At 39.2% G+C, this 13,682-nt stretch overlaps 1 protein-coding gene across 1 annotated transcript in view; it reads right to left on the bottom strand.

Moving 5' to 3' along the window:
• Window positions 1-13,682, bottom strand: part of casz1 (castor zinc finger 1) — a 180,254-nt gene that overhangs the window by 103,392 nt on the left and 63,180 nt on the right. Inside the window, exon 4 of the mRNA XM_030054960.1 lies at window positions 5,145-5,239. The gene's annotated coding sequence lies outside the window, so the exon portion shown is untranslated. The remainder of the gene's footprint in view (window positions 1-5,144; window positions 5,240-13,682) is intronic.

Raw genomic sequence — 13,682 nt, 5'->3', positions numbered from 1 at the left:
GAAAAGGCCTCCTTTGCACAAGCTGGGATGTGTTGCTAGGATTTTTCAACCTTTATCTGTACATGTACAAAAAAAAAATCCTGTGTTTGCTTGGTTTACAAGAGAAGAAAGAGGATTAAAGAGCATTGCACATTTGATCTGTAAAACTGTATGTGAAACCCCAACATAAGAGAGAAAACAGAGAGGGCTCAAATTTCAGGTATGCTATTTTAGTCAAGTCTCAGCAAAATGCTTGGCAGAAAATAAGCTGCACGGAAATTGCCACAGACAGATAATACTTCAGATATGAGTCAAGTAACAAGCAATACCTTACATTAACTGTATGTGTAGACTGAATACTTACATATGCCAATTAATACTTATGACTCAAAGACTGTCCACACTTATCATTAATAAACAAGTTTTCTAACATATTTAAATACAAAAATGTACTTGTGTGAACCTACACTAGACAGTCTAGGCATATCATGGCCAGTTAAGTAATTCAAAGAGCAACAAATGTAAGATTCAATCAACTAAACAACTCAGATCAAAGTGACTTAACTTTTTTAATACCAGATGGCACTGCTACTCAAATTTAAAAAAAAAAAAAAAAAAAAAAAAAAAAAAAACTCAGGTGTGTTATTACTATTTAGGGGGGCAGAAATCCCAATGCTTGAAGTCAGAGTATTCAAAATTGAATATGAAAGCCTTACATTAACAAGGAGTTAATAATGAATGGGAGGTGAACAACTACTTGTGACTCATTGCCAAAGGACCACTCCTCTATTGATTCATGTTTCAAAATGATATGATACACTGATAGATTTTACTTCACATGTACACTACATCCCTTAAATTATGAAACTATACAAAAGGTATCATGCATGTTACGATAACTGTGAGAAAACAGAGTAAATGCATGCTAGTAAATTCACACAGATTCATACCACAAACTTGGCAAATCTCTCTCTCAGACCCTAACTGCCCTGTTGAAGGATATCAGTGACACAATGATCACTGTGTGCACTGTACTAAGCTCCAGTTCTGCAACTGAGGGTGTTCGGATCCAAAGGATATACAGCAAATACTATTTACTGTTGCGGAGCCTTAAGGTCAAGTTATTGCCCTCATCGACTTATGTTAAGGACAGATTCTTTACAGTTACACCCCTATTTAGGAGTCAAGCATGTTGTGCAGATTGACATCTTTTTTTTTTTTTTTTTTACAAATGGATAGAAATGAGCTGTGCAGACTGGTGCAGCCACCACTGGTAAATGGTATCGGTATGATAGGACTGATAAGACTGTGAGAGGGCCTTTCGCAACTGTGTCACGTCTTCTCAGATCACATTACTGGCGAAGCATACACACTTACCAGAATTAACTTGGAAAATATTTAGATTTACTGTCTTGCTAGTAAATGTGGATTATTTCCCATGTTTATTGCACCATATGTACATAAGAGGTGGGGCTAAGTGAGAAAAACATGTCATCGGCATATACACTTACACCATACAAGCTTAGATCATCAGTGAATCTAAACTTACTATATATTCATGTTTTTGCTGCTCTGTTGGTCAGTATGAGCTATATAAAAATGTATTTATTTACTTAATACTGCTAACAAGCACAATCAGAGACCAGCAAGCTAAATTAGCTTTACCCATCATGAACTAGAATAGGTAATGTGTAGATCAATACATTAACTACCTCTTAAGACCAGTTTTTAAGGCAGAATACCACAAATTGAAGAATTCACTTTAGTCTTTCATCATAAAACAGTTATGAAATCAGTATTAATAAACATGAACAATGTACACACACCTTGACACCAGAGAACCAATGCCCTTATTACTTTAAGTGTAAAGAGTGAAAATTTAAACATACGTCTGTCTAAAACGTTTACTTTCTGTTATGTTTTTGAGAGTCTAAACCACAAAATATGTTCTTATGACCAGAAAATTAAAAGGACCGTCTCACTGAACACACACCGGACTGGTGTAATCACAATTTCAGGGGTCAAACAAACTTTCATTCTAATTGTCTGTGGGTGTGAGAGATGATAGTGAACACTCGAGAAAAAAAACAACAGATTTCATAGCTTAAATTTACTAGTATCCCCCTTTAAGTGTTCAGTCATGTGTAAATATTATTATCCACTGACTAATGACATCAAATGCAAATGTCTCACTGCCACTGAGAGCTGGATGCCCTCTTGTTGTCATTAAATACGTGAAAACAGGTTTTTTATTTTTTTTTGTTTTTTTGTGTGCAGTGTTTCTTTTTTTTATTGAGTTTGTATGCTCAGCAGCCTGTGCACCTATCTTTCTCCTGTAGTAACAGGGCTTCTTCCCCTCACAGACAGGATTAACTCCTAACATGTTCAACATGATCCAAAAGTGTAAAAACTGTCAAAGAGACCTTTAATCTGCCTATGGAACAAAGCCTTTTGTACAAGGACTAACCTGACCTTGTCACTGTGAGTTTAACTTGCTGTCTGTTAGGCAATATAAAGCCCTAGCCAGCCCTTCTCCCCCTCTCCCTCCCTCCAGCCCTCCAGCCCTCCTTCCCTCCATCTCTCTCTCTCTCTCTCTCTCTCTCTCTCTCTCTCTGCCGTGGCACAGAACTGGGGTTTGTGTAGCTGCAGCACCAAATGCTGTGTTAATCCCTGTGTCTCTGAGATGGCCAACAGTAAATCCGAGTCCTCAGTAAACCAATCTCCGAGTTTTTTATCTTGATTTATTAGATTACGAGTCCTGGGTCCCTGAGTCCCTGCAACACATACTAATCCTAATCGGAATAGACAAGTATTAGCCCAGTTCAAGGGGAGCTAAACTGCATCCATAGCCAACTTTAAGTATGAGGGGAAACTATAGGCTTATAGGCTTGATGGGGCTTTTTATCCTTTTTCCTTTTTTCTCCATTTACATTAGCAGAATGAGTGCATAATTAAATACATAAATCCTGACACACAAACCCTCAAAAGGCCTAAAACCACTGAACCCCATCCAGTTTGGCTTTCTTTTCCCTGCACAATGAAGTTACTGAGCCAAGCCCAATCATTTGTATTTTTCTCAGATTTTTAACAGTGAGCAAGGCAAACATGAAAGTCCCATTGAAAACAATTGCAAGAATTAATTTTACATCTCAGTGAATTCAAGGCAGTGTTGTCAAATCATGAGCAGCAGGGCTAAATATCTAATTTCCCTTGGTCCAAAGAATGACCTAAAAAAAATGCAATAAATCACTTTTTATCTGTGATAATAAATCTCACATTATTAGAAAGGTTGGCAGAGGGATCCACCGAGGGGAAAGACACACGCAACAAAAATTGGTCAGATTATTGTTCCTAACTTTATACCAAAACGATAGGATGGTCACAATTATATTGTAAATTGCTGATCTCACACTGCTTTCAACAAATCCAACCAATGTGAATGGGAACTGGGCTCGGCTGGACGGAGTCCATGTGACACATGAGGCCAGGGCTGGGGAACATTCAGAAGTGTCTGCTTGTACACTAATGCTGGTGGCAGCTGTTAGTCTGCCAAAAACTGCAGCAGCAGCAGCAAGGATATCCTGAAATACTATTGAAAACCTCTAAACCTCCTCCTCGCCGATGTAAAGCTATACTGCTGCTCGGCGCCAGCACAATCACTGATCAATCTGGGGACGTTAAAAATGGAGCCAGGTTTGTGGGCTAAATCTGCTGCTTTTCAGCTTGGAAGGTCAAACCGGTGGTCTCGGGAGGGATGTCCGGGTTTAACAGAATATTTTCACAGTATTTGAGAAAGTTTGTGCCGCAGCTATGACAGACTCAGCACAGCTTGTGGGTGGTGAGTGTGTGTTTGCGTGTGTCTGGTCCTATATTTCTGTCTGAGTACATGTAGATTTTCATGGCAGAGGTTGCCCCTGTGCACTGGCCTCAGGGGTGACAGGGGAGCTAAGGGAGATGTGACAGCCATGTCTGCTCCCTGTATGTGTTTGTTTGCCCCTGAAAATGAGACACCGGTTTCACTCCGGCCCCCTGGGCATGTTTAGCTCTGCCTCTACCGCATCGCCTTCATTTGATACAAAGTGGAAGTCCACCCAATAATAATATCTCCACTGGTAGCGTGAAATAGATACTGTACATATGCACTTCACAGTTTAAAAAAAAGCTAAATCCCATTGATTACTTCCCACATTTCCCAGTTTCAAACCTACAACTGAGATAAAAATAATTACGCTTCTACTTCTTCTTGCATGGTACTACAACATGGTAATGCAATCATAATACAAAAAAAGGTATAAGAACTACACCGCATACAGTGCAATGATTTACAGTGTAGGATAACACACTGGCCATAAACAACCTAATACAATGTTTGAGGTGTTATGTGATGGAAAAAAAAAAACGATGCAGTGCTCATGTGTGCCAAATAAAAGTGTGGAATGGATTCCCTTTGCTCTTGCGCTGTGTCCTTCAACCCAAGTGTCACCAAGTGTACTTTGCAAGGAATATTCATTTCCTTAGGAAGACCTCGTCAGCCTTGTGACCCAATCCATATCCATTCTGTCCTGTCTGCCCTCCCTAGTCTCTGCCTCTTTTCTGTAAGTGGCAGATATTTCACCTGCCTATCAGTTTCCCTTTAAACGTGCTGGTATATGCAGGAAAGGCGCCCATGTAGGGTCACTGATTGTCCTCTACCAGGCCCTCTTTGAAGCCACTGTCTTGCTGGCTCTACCTCTCCCCCCTTCCTCTATCACTCAAATTACAGCGTGTAGAGGTCGCTGATAGAAATGGGTTCAACAGAGCTGATTAACTTTGATCTAGGTTTACATATTATTGAAAGAGAAATTCTACAAGTCTTACGTGGCTCGTGATCTACTACAGTAAGTGAGCCATAAAATTAACCTTCCCTGATTTATATTTTCAAATGGAAAATAGTTGCCTCCTTTTATTTTTATTCAGTGTCTGGAACGGAGCCTGCAAGACGCAACATAGAAAACAGTGTGTTGTGCATGCAGCCCACAGCGAAATTCAGTTTACTACCAAATAATGGGAATCAGATCATTTCCATGCAGAAATGCGTAGAGGGAAGGAAAGCAGCTGCTTCAGTGTGAGGAAGGTAGGAGGAGGTTAAAAGGAGTCAATGGAGGCTAAAGAGACAGCAGGTCTACCGATGACAGAAAGAGTGGCCAGGGACTGCAGTTCAGGACTTCTGGAAACCACATCAAACAGGCCATGGAGCGCTGCCAAGACGAACACACACCAACTGTTGCAAAAAGAAGAGGGGAGAGAGGAAGAGAGGGAGGGGGACAGAAATGGAAAAAGAGGAAGGTTCAGTAACAAGATAGAGATGTGTGTGTGAGAGAGAGAGGGTCAGCGGAATATGGAGATAAAAATTCAGAGGCAGCAGCGCATACTGATATAGCCAAGGATCACAGGAGAAAGGATTGAAGAAAGGAGGGACACTGGTGGCAGTTCAAGGAAAAATCCACTCTTGGATACTCGCGTGCTATTAGATATTTGTAATTTCCAGTGCATTCCATGAGTTTTTTGTGATTAAGAGTAGACATTTTTAGTGCAGTCTACCCATTTTCTCTCCGCCTCTCACGCCTACTTCTAATCTACTTCGACTAACATAGCTAGCTAATAGAAATGCAACATTTTTTTTTTTTCTTTTTTGCGTTGTTTGTAAGCTTAGTAAAAACGTAGCCCTTTCCCTTTGTAAAACTTTGCTGGTGAGAAATTACCTGTGAGAAAAAAATATAGCCTAACCTATAGCTCAGGAAAAAATGTGTTTTTTGCATAGAAATAAGGCTGACTGTTGGATTAAGTTAATTGTTTTGTATCTGACCTCCAATTCAGCTACAAGGTAAGCTGTAAATGAACTTTTTCACGGAGGCACTTGAGCAGTTGATCTGAAATTTGGGTGCATTTTCTGCAGCATGTGCTGTTTTAGAGAAGCAATGAATGAATTTAATGCAGTGACAGTCTGAGGAGGAGGGCAGGGGAGGAGCTTACTGTCATACCCATACAGAAATTCAGAAACCTCAAACCAGGGAATTACAACAGCACGGCTGTCAGTAGAATGGTGGAAAGAAGACACACAGTGGTGACTTTCACATTGCAATGGTTAATTTTACTGCAAAAACTGTTCGTAATGTTGCTTAATGTAGCATTAACATTAAGAAACATCTAGTCACCCTCTTTATATTCATGTTTAGCATTGTTTTGTTTTTGTTTTTTTCGCTCAGAATTTGTAAAAAGAGAGATTTTAAACTGTTTTCAAATAGATTTTGCTAAAAAAAAATACTGTGATAATATTGTTACATTGTGAGCCAAATACAGTCTGTTAAATCAAACCACACAGTGAATTTGTTGTTACATCGTTACCAGCTAGTCAACTACTTCATGCACACCAACGCATTTAGAGAAACTGGTATCTCTATCTCTTTTACAATCTCCCTGTACGACTGTTGAACGTCAGCACAGAAATTCACCTTTGCTGTTATTTTCACAGTAACTGACTCAAAAACTGATGTAGATAGACAGATAGATAGCTGAAACAACTTTCTGCTATGAGACTGCTATGAAACATTGTAGCTGCAATGGAAATATCTCACCATGTCATTTCATCAGAACAAGACACACTATCAAAATCAAAATCTTAGTAGAAATGAAAGGTACATTGCTAAAACCTTTTTTTTTCTCAACAATGTTTAAGTGTCTTAGGATGCATTTTTCTTTTAAAATGAATAAAACCAGCCCATGTGACAGCGCTTTAAACAATCCCCACAGTCTGTCCAGAAAAAAGAAAACAGGCCCTGCTGGTGTGCAGTCAGGCTCCATTTCCAGGCCTATCAGGAACCAGCCACTTGTTCAGAGGAGCACCTGACTAATACCCACTATAATGTCACTTCTATATTTGTATCCAGCTAATCTGCTCTCAGGCTCCAATCTTTTCCACTTTCTTGCAAATTTATCACTAGACTGAAAGGCCGGTGCCAGATCCTAAGTGCCTCACCCTTTTAAATTAAATAGTGGCATTTGTGATAAAGCCACTAAATTCCTTATCTAACTGCCCTGAAGAGTCTTTCAAGGCAAAGTGTCACTTTTCCTAAACTGGAGCACTTGTGACGCCATGTGCCCCACCCTACAAGACACACACACACACACACACACACACACACACGTACGCACAGATCCTGTTTGTCAGTTGTTGTTTTTTTTAGTCCTCTTTTCTAAGGAGACAATCAGGTCAAAAATAGAACAAAAAAACAAGCCAAGCCAGGTACATTGTAGAACACAGCTATTTTTTTACAAACTGGAAACATGAATAAGTAGACTGACAGCTTATGTTGTTTTTATTCACAAACTTGCTGAATTAATCCTGTTTTTTTTTGTTGTTTTTTTTAATAACTGAAACATGTACAAATATGTGTAAACACAATATACACCATAGATAGACTATTACATGGCTGGTGAGCAACTTCATACCACTATATCCTAATATATGACAGAGACTTGAGGAGGGACTTCAATACTGTGCCTCACTACCAATTACGTGGGAAGTTATTCAATTAGTCAGGCAGGTGATGCGCTTCGATAAGCCTGAGGCAATGACATAATATGTCTCTCTGTGTGCCTTATACATAGTCAATCCCATGTAATTTTACCTAAACTAATACAATTAAGCCTAACTTGAAGTTAGCTATTTTCACTCTCCTTGAAGTAGAAAGGCCACAGTCAAACCACGCTATCTTAGGTTATGTTGTCCTGTCCCTGGACTCACAGGAACACTGGCCTGTCAATAAATTTCTTTTTCACTTCCTTCCCATTGTGAATTCATTACCTAATAAGGCACTGCCTGAATTCTGGGTTATTTTGAGTATGTGTGATAATGCTCACTCTAACCTAGTCCCTCTCTACAGATTCCAGCAGTAGGCAAGTACCAGATATAGGGAAGCTCCTGCAGAGCAAAAGGACTGCAAATGATGAATAAAAAATCATGACAGCTGTATTTACTGCATATACAGCGTACATACATAAAGCACTGTGTGCTTGTGCATAAATCCAGAGACAGAAAATAGTGTTAGTGTGTAGTTAGTGTAAGGGACGTGTAACACAAAATTCAACAAACATGTTTAAATTTTCATTAGCACATCTAGATTGGAGATTTGGATGCATACAGTACCACTGCTGGTGCAAACAATTTCTGTCAAGCACATGCTGGAAAAAAAAGTCTACACTGATGAGAGCTTTCTTTTTTCATTGCCACTGCTTTTGTTTTCATGCATACATTGTTTTTAGCCTTTTCTTCAGTTTCTAATCTCTTTTTGATATGGTGAGATGTGACTTCCTACCCCATGCCTGCTCCATTGTTTTCCGGCGTTTTTAGAGGAATGAGGTTAAAACAAACTGTTCCTATGTAGAAGGTCAAATAACATTGTTATGAAACTTAGAGAAAATGAGACTAAAGGTAACAGCATGAGACCAACAGGGTATTCCTGTCCCTGAGCAGGGCCCTGTAAACTTCACAGCAACAAAAAAAAAAAGAAAAAAAAGCAGCAATCTGTTGATTTATAATTAAGAGGAAAAATCTTCAGTTTGGCACTGTGGGCTCCTTGCGCTCACACTTCCTCTTAATCTCAGTCTCTTGTGTTTATTTATCAGTTTTCAAAGTTGTACGCTGAAGGACTTCTTGATTATTTAGACAAGGCACAGGAGTATTTCCTGGGCCAACAGAGTGAAATCTCTGATGCAGGGATCTAAGCAGGCAGCTTGCTTGATGCTTGACCCTTGACCTCTCCTGGGTAATAATGCCTCCATATCTATCCTCACACACGTAGCGGCACAGCACAATCACATATTCAGATGCCTGGAGAGGTTTCATACAGTAGTGTCAAATAATCAAGCAGCGATACAAAAAGTTTCTGTTTCTGGTGACTTTTTCATGTTACAAACTCTTTTGGAAAAGTTTTCCACTATGTCTCCTCTGCCAAAATAATTCATATATCATAATTCATAGCATGCAGATACAAATAACTATAATACACTGGTGCCTTGAAAGTTAAATTAAGCATGTTGTGTTTGTGTCCAGTTAAAAAACATTAACAGATTTCCCTCAAGTTCCAGTCCCTGACCTTTTCTGAGATGTTCCGCACTCCCTTCCCCTTTTTTTTTTTTTCCTTGTGCTTTCTTTCGAGAGGAAACAGCACTTCCAGAAGTCCAGCTTGCCCTCTGGTTAACATCTCTGGCATTTTCCACTTTCTTTACTTTTTTCCGCACATTTGTCCTCTCAGCTGTTCCTCCCTTTAGTCATACTTGTTTCACACAATTCAGAAAATATGCCACAAAGTTCTGAAAGCAGCAACTGCAAGCTGAGAACTGCTTGCAAAAATAAAGGGCTCTCAGAATAGATAAATAAAATCTCTGTTATCCAGCTGCCCTCCCTAAATCACTCCCAACCCCTTCAACAAGTGGTCACAAGCCAGGGCAAAGCAGGCTCTTTCAATAGCACAAGACAACCACAAAAGAGGTTTCTTCAAGATTCCAAAACTGATTGCTCAAGTTTTACAAGTAAAAACTGAGCCGAATCTGTATCTTTGAACATAATTACAGTATGTCCTTGTATCATCCTTCCTGTTAGTAAAGTAACCACTTACTGCCCTGCATGCATTCCTTGGGAAAAAAAAAAACATTCTGAAAAAGGGGAAGTGGGAGGTTTTTCAGGCTTATTTTCAGTCAATATTTCAGAACTTCAACTTTTTTCTGAGAGGGGAAACTGAGAGGTTTATAAAACAGAGAGCACACAGAAAAACAGGTCAAACATTCCCCATATTTCATAAATCAATAGCAGTGTCAAAGTTTCAGATAGGGGTGTGTGTGTGTGTGTGTGTGTGTGTGTGAGTGTGTGTGTGAGGGGGGGGGATTCACATGTGGAAGGGAGTTTTAGTAAACCAGGGGGTTAAGCACTGTAAAAATCTGCTTATTTTCTTTTTCATGTTTTGTTTAGCGAGACTGAATCCCACAACTCCGCGGCCTGCCAAAGTGATTAAGTTTTTACGGCGCTGGCATTGCTGCCTCAGTTTCTGCAGAGCAGTCCCCGACACTTCATCTCCGAAGGCCCAAACACACACTTGCAGCCGCAGCGCACAGGCAAGCATAAGTTACCAGTGTTATTTAACATGTGCTGCTAAGAGGCTGCCAGATTTTGAACCAGCTGCTAAAATTAGAGCATTTTAGCTGTTTTGGAGATTGATCAAATAAGCCCTGAATACCCCCAGCACCGTGCAGCGGGGCTGCGGCGAGAGGAGAGAGACTGAATGAAAACACTGTTAAAACATGTTTGAGTGGAATTCAAAAGCCTTACAAATGAGATATGAATTATGGTACGATTGGAGTGATAACATTGTTGCACTGTATCAGCCTTTCAGCAAAACAAATAAGGGTAACATTCTCTTTAGTCACTTTTTTTTTCTACAAGGCTTCATGGATTCTGCTCACAAGGGGGAAAAATACAAAATCTTTAAAATATATATATATATGCATAATAATGAAAGCAACTGAAGCTTCAAAAAGTTTGTCTTGACCTATCAGTTGTTGTCCATTCAAAGGCAGAACATTCACCTCTCGTCTGCTTTTGTTAAGGTGTTTGCAGACTGTGTCCATGCACAGATACAGAAGGTATTGTACAGGCAGTGGTCCCTTTTTTGCCTCGACACAGCTAAGGGTATTCAGCGAGCGCAGTGGTCAGACTCACCGAGACAATAAATCCACAGCCAGCCCAGGGATGGTCTCTGAAATCCCTACAATCAGGCTGCAGATAAATGCTATTTTGTGCTGACTGCATTGTCTCCTGCCTCTATTCTGGTAATCTAATGTGTTCAACATGCTCTTGGTCACCTTGACTTTGGTTGCCATAGTGCTCAACACAAACATATCCCCACCCAGAAATACACCAAATAAGGCTTGGGGGAAAAATCTCATAATCAGAAGGCACAGAGGGAGAGGCAGATATACCGTAAAATATAGTGTAAACAGGTCAAAGCTATTTCAGTGTGTACATATCCAGTACTTGGGAGGAGGTTACTGGTGACACACACACACACACACACGCAGACTAGCTAATTAGTATACAACAATGATTGTCCTAAGCTCAGCTATTGTTGACTCAAAGAAAATGATAATTGCATGGGCATCAACAAAAAATAAATTGAAGTTCTTCAGAATAGAGAGGTCTTTCAGGACAAGTCTGTTTGTACTGAAAATGACCTTTAAACACTTTCCTCCAACACAGAGGAATCAGGCTACAAGAAGGCAGCCGTCCTGTCTAGCTGTCGACCCCGGCAGATGTGAGTTCTGAAGAGTTCAAAAGAATTCTGCATGGGGGCACCGCCATTTACATAATCCTCCAGATATATTCCCCTGCAACCTAATCAAATTATTCACAAGTCTAGCCCCTAACTATGTAGACCCCGCGATACACAGCCTTTCCATTACCAGCCTCTGTGCCTTAATCGTATCGAACCAACCAATGTCAATTTTCCCTTTAGAATGGCCAACAGACACAGCAAACAAAGCACGGTTGTGTCTGACACACAAAGATTTCAGACAAACAACATCTTTCCCCCCCTCCCTTGTCCACTTTGTTTGGCATTTCACATTGTCCTGGGATTTTATTTACTTTTGAAGAACAGAGCACACTAAGAGAGAGAGAATTTTATCGCAAGAAGTACACAATCTTAAGACAATAGGACATTATGTTCAAATGATGCTTTCAAGGGAAGTTGGTTGTTCCAGTAATTAGCAGAGCAGAGTTGGAGCTATTGAGCATAACTTTGAAAGACAACTGCAGATGACACAGGGGATTTCGGTAATCATGGGGTTGGGCAATAAGTTCCCACAGGGCCTAATCCGAAAAGAAGATAAACAAAATTGCTGATTCAAATATATGTATGATTTATGCAAAAACAAATTTTACAAGCTTGAAAATTTGGCATGTGTGAGGAACGCAGATCATTTTTGACTATTATACATATATTTCTAAACTGCTGGATGCATACTATATGTACTCAACATGTAGTATTAATACTGTGAACAAGCTAAAACCGTGGAATAATATACAGCTTAATTCAGAACAAAAGAAATTATAATCATACCATATCTCAGTATAATAAAAGTGTATTGTGTATTATCTAATGTTCATTTCCGCTTGGAGTCATTTTTTACTTTTCCCAAGAAAAAAAAAAAAAAAAAACATAATATCTCATTGATTAAAAGCTTTCTTACAATCCTGAAATATTGTAAAACACAAATGATACCTTTTAATAAGCACTTGAACTGACTGCTTTTTTTTTTATTATTTCATTGCTTTGGGTTTAGCTTTGTTAGAGTCTGAGAAACATTATTCCATTGTTAATCTGCCTGTTGTTGCTTTGTGTTCAATCAGCTGCCAGGGGCTAAAGGGTTAATGGATCAGCCAAAGTTTATATCCTATATGCGGTCAATTTTCAATGACTTCTTTTCCCACATTGAAATAAACTATTTTATGTCTGCAAATATGCAGATCATTTTGCTTAATGAAAGATGCTTGACGTCTCAGATCCAATTAATATGCAAATGCAAGTGAGGATTTATTTGTGACATTCTGTATGGGTGAGAGAAAACAAAAAGGCTTCTTAACAGTAACACTAATTGCTGTGACTGATTGTCACATATCATCATTCACTCTCAATCTCCTAAATACCAAAATTCAGATAAAAATTCTCACATGCACACGGTTAGATTTTTTTTTCTCTCTAATTTTACAAAGGAGAAGTGCACATCAATCTGCCATACAGTGGATCATGTCTTGTCTTGGCATGACAACAGCTTATGCAGAGCCAGCGCCATCCCCTGCAATTTGTCTGTCGAAAAGGTGGATAAACAAATTCCACAGAATAAAAGCTGTTACTGTGGACCTATTTATGGGAAATCAAATTATTATTTTTATATTTATTTATATCAGGAATAAACAGGTGCTCACTGTTTACAGTCTGTCAAAAGAGTCTATCAAATAGTGAATTCCAAACACTATTCACCTTTAGGCAGAATAACAATGTGAAATGTACAAAGGCTCAGACTGAGTCTCTTAGTTCCTCCCTCTGATTACTCATTACTGCTTTTTAAAACAATACTGTGAAAAATCTATACTCACACAGCTGTAATGCTCACATTAAGTGCCACATATAGACAGATTTTATAGCTTTCACAGGTCCACTCTATATCCCAATTCCTCAAAAAGCCAGACTGATGCAATTTACCTTCGACATGAAAAACCTTCAATCTGTGATGTATTTATCACTGTAAAATAAAATCACTAATGTAACTCAACTATTAAAATCCTTTAATGGATGAAGCAATATACTTTGCTGTTTGCATCATCCTCAAGCTTTATGCCCAAGGTGCTATATAGTCGAGGGCTTGCATTTCAAGTACCGTAAAACGTGACTGACACCCTCCGTGGCATGTGGCTGCGATATATAGGACCACATCTTTTATTTTCTAAAAAGGTACTACGTGGAATTATTTATCTTAGATAGATCCCATTTAAAAATATTGCAGGATATGGAACTGTCAAACATCTGCCAGGCTTTAGTAAGATAAGTGATATAATGTACCGGCAAGTAAGTCAGTCAAAATTGTTGCTATGACCCTAACTCTGACAGAAA

The sequence above is a fragment of the Myripristis murdjan genome, chromosome 7, assembly GCF_902150065.1.
Source record: "Myripristis murdjan chromosome 7, fMyrMur1.1, whole genome shotgun sequence".
In the NCBI taxonomy this organism is placed as follows: domain Eukaryota; kingdom Metazoa; phylum Chordata; class Actinopteri; order Holocentriformes; family Holocentridae; genus Myripristis; species Myripristis murdjan.
The sequence above is the reverse complement of the archived record's forward strand: the minus strand, read 5'-3'. Positions and strand labels throughout refer to the sequence as shown.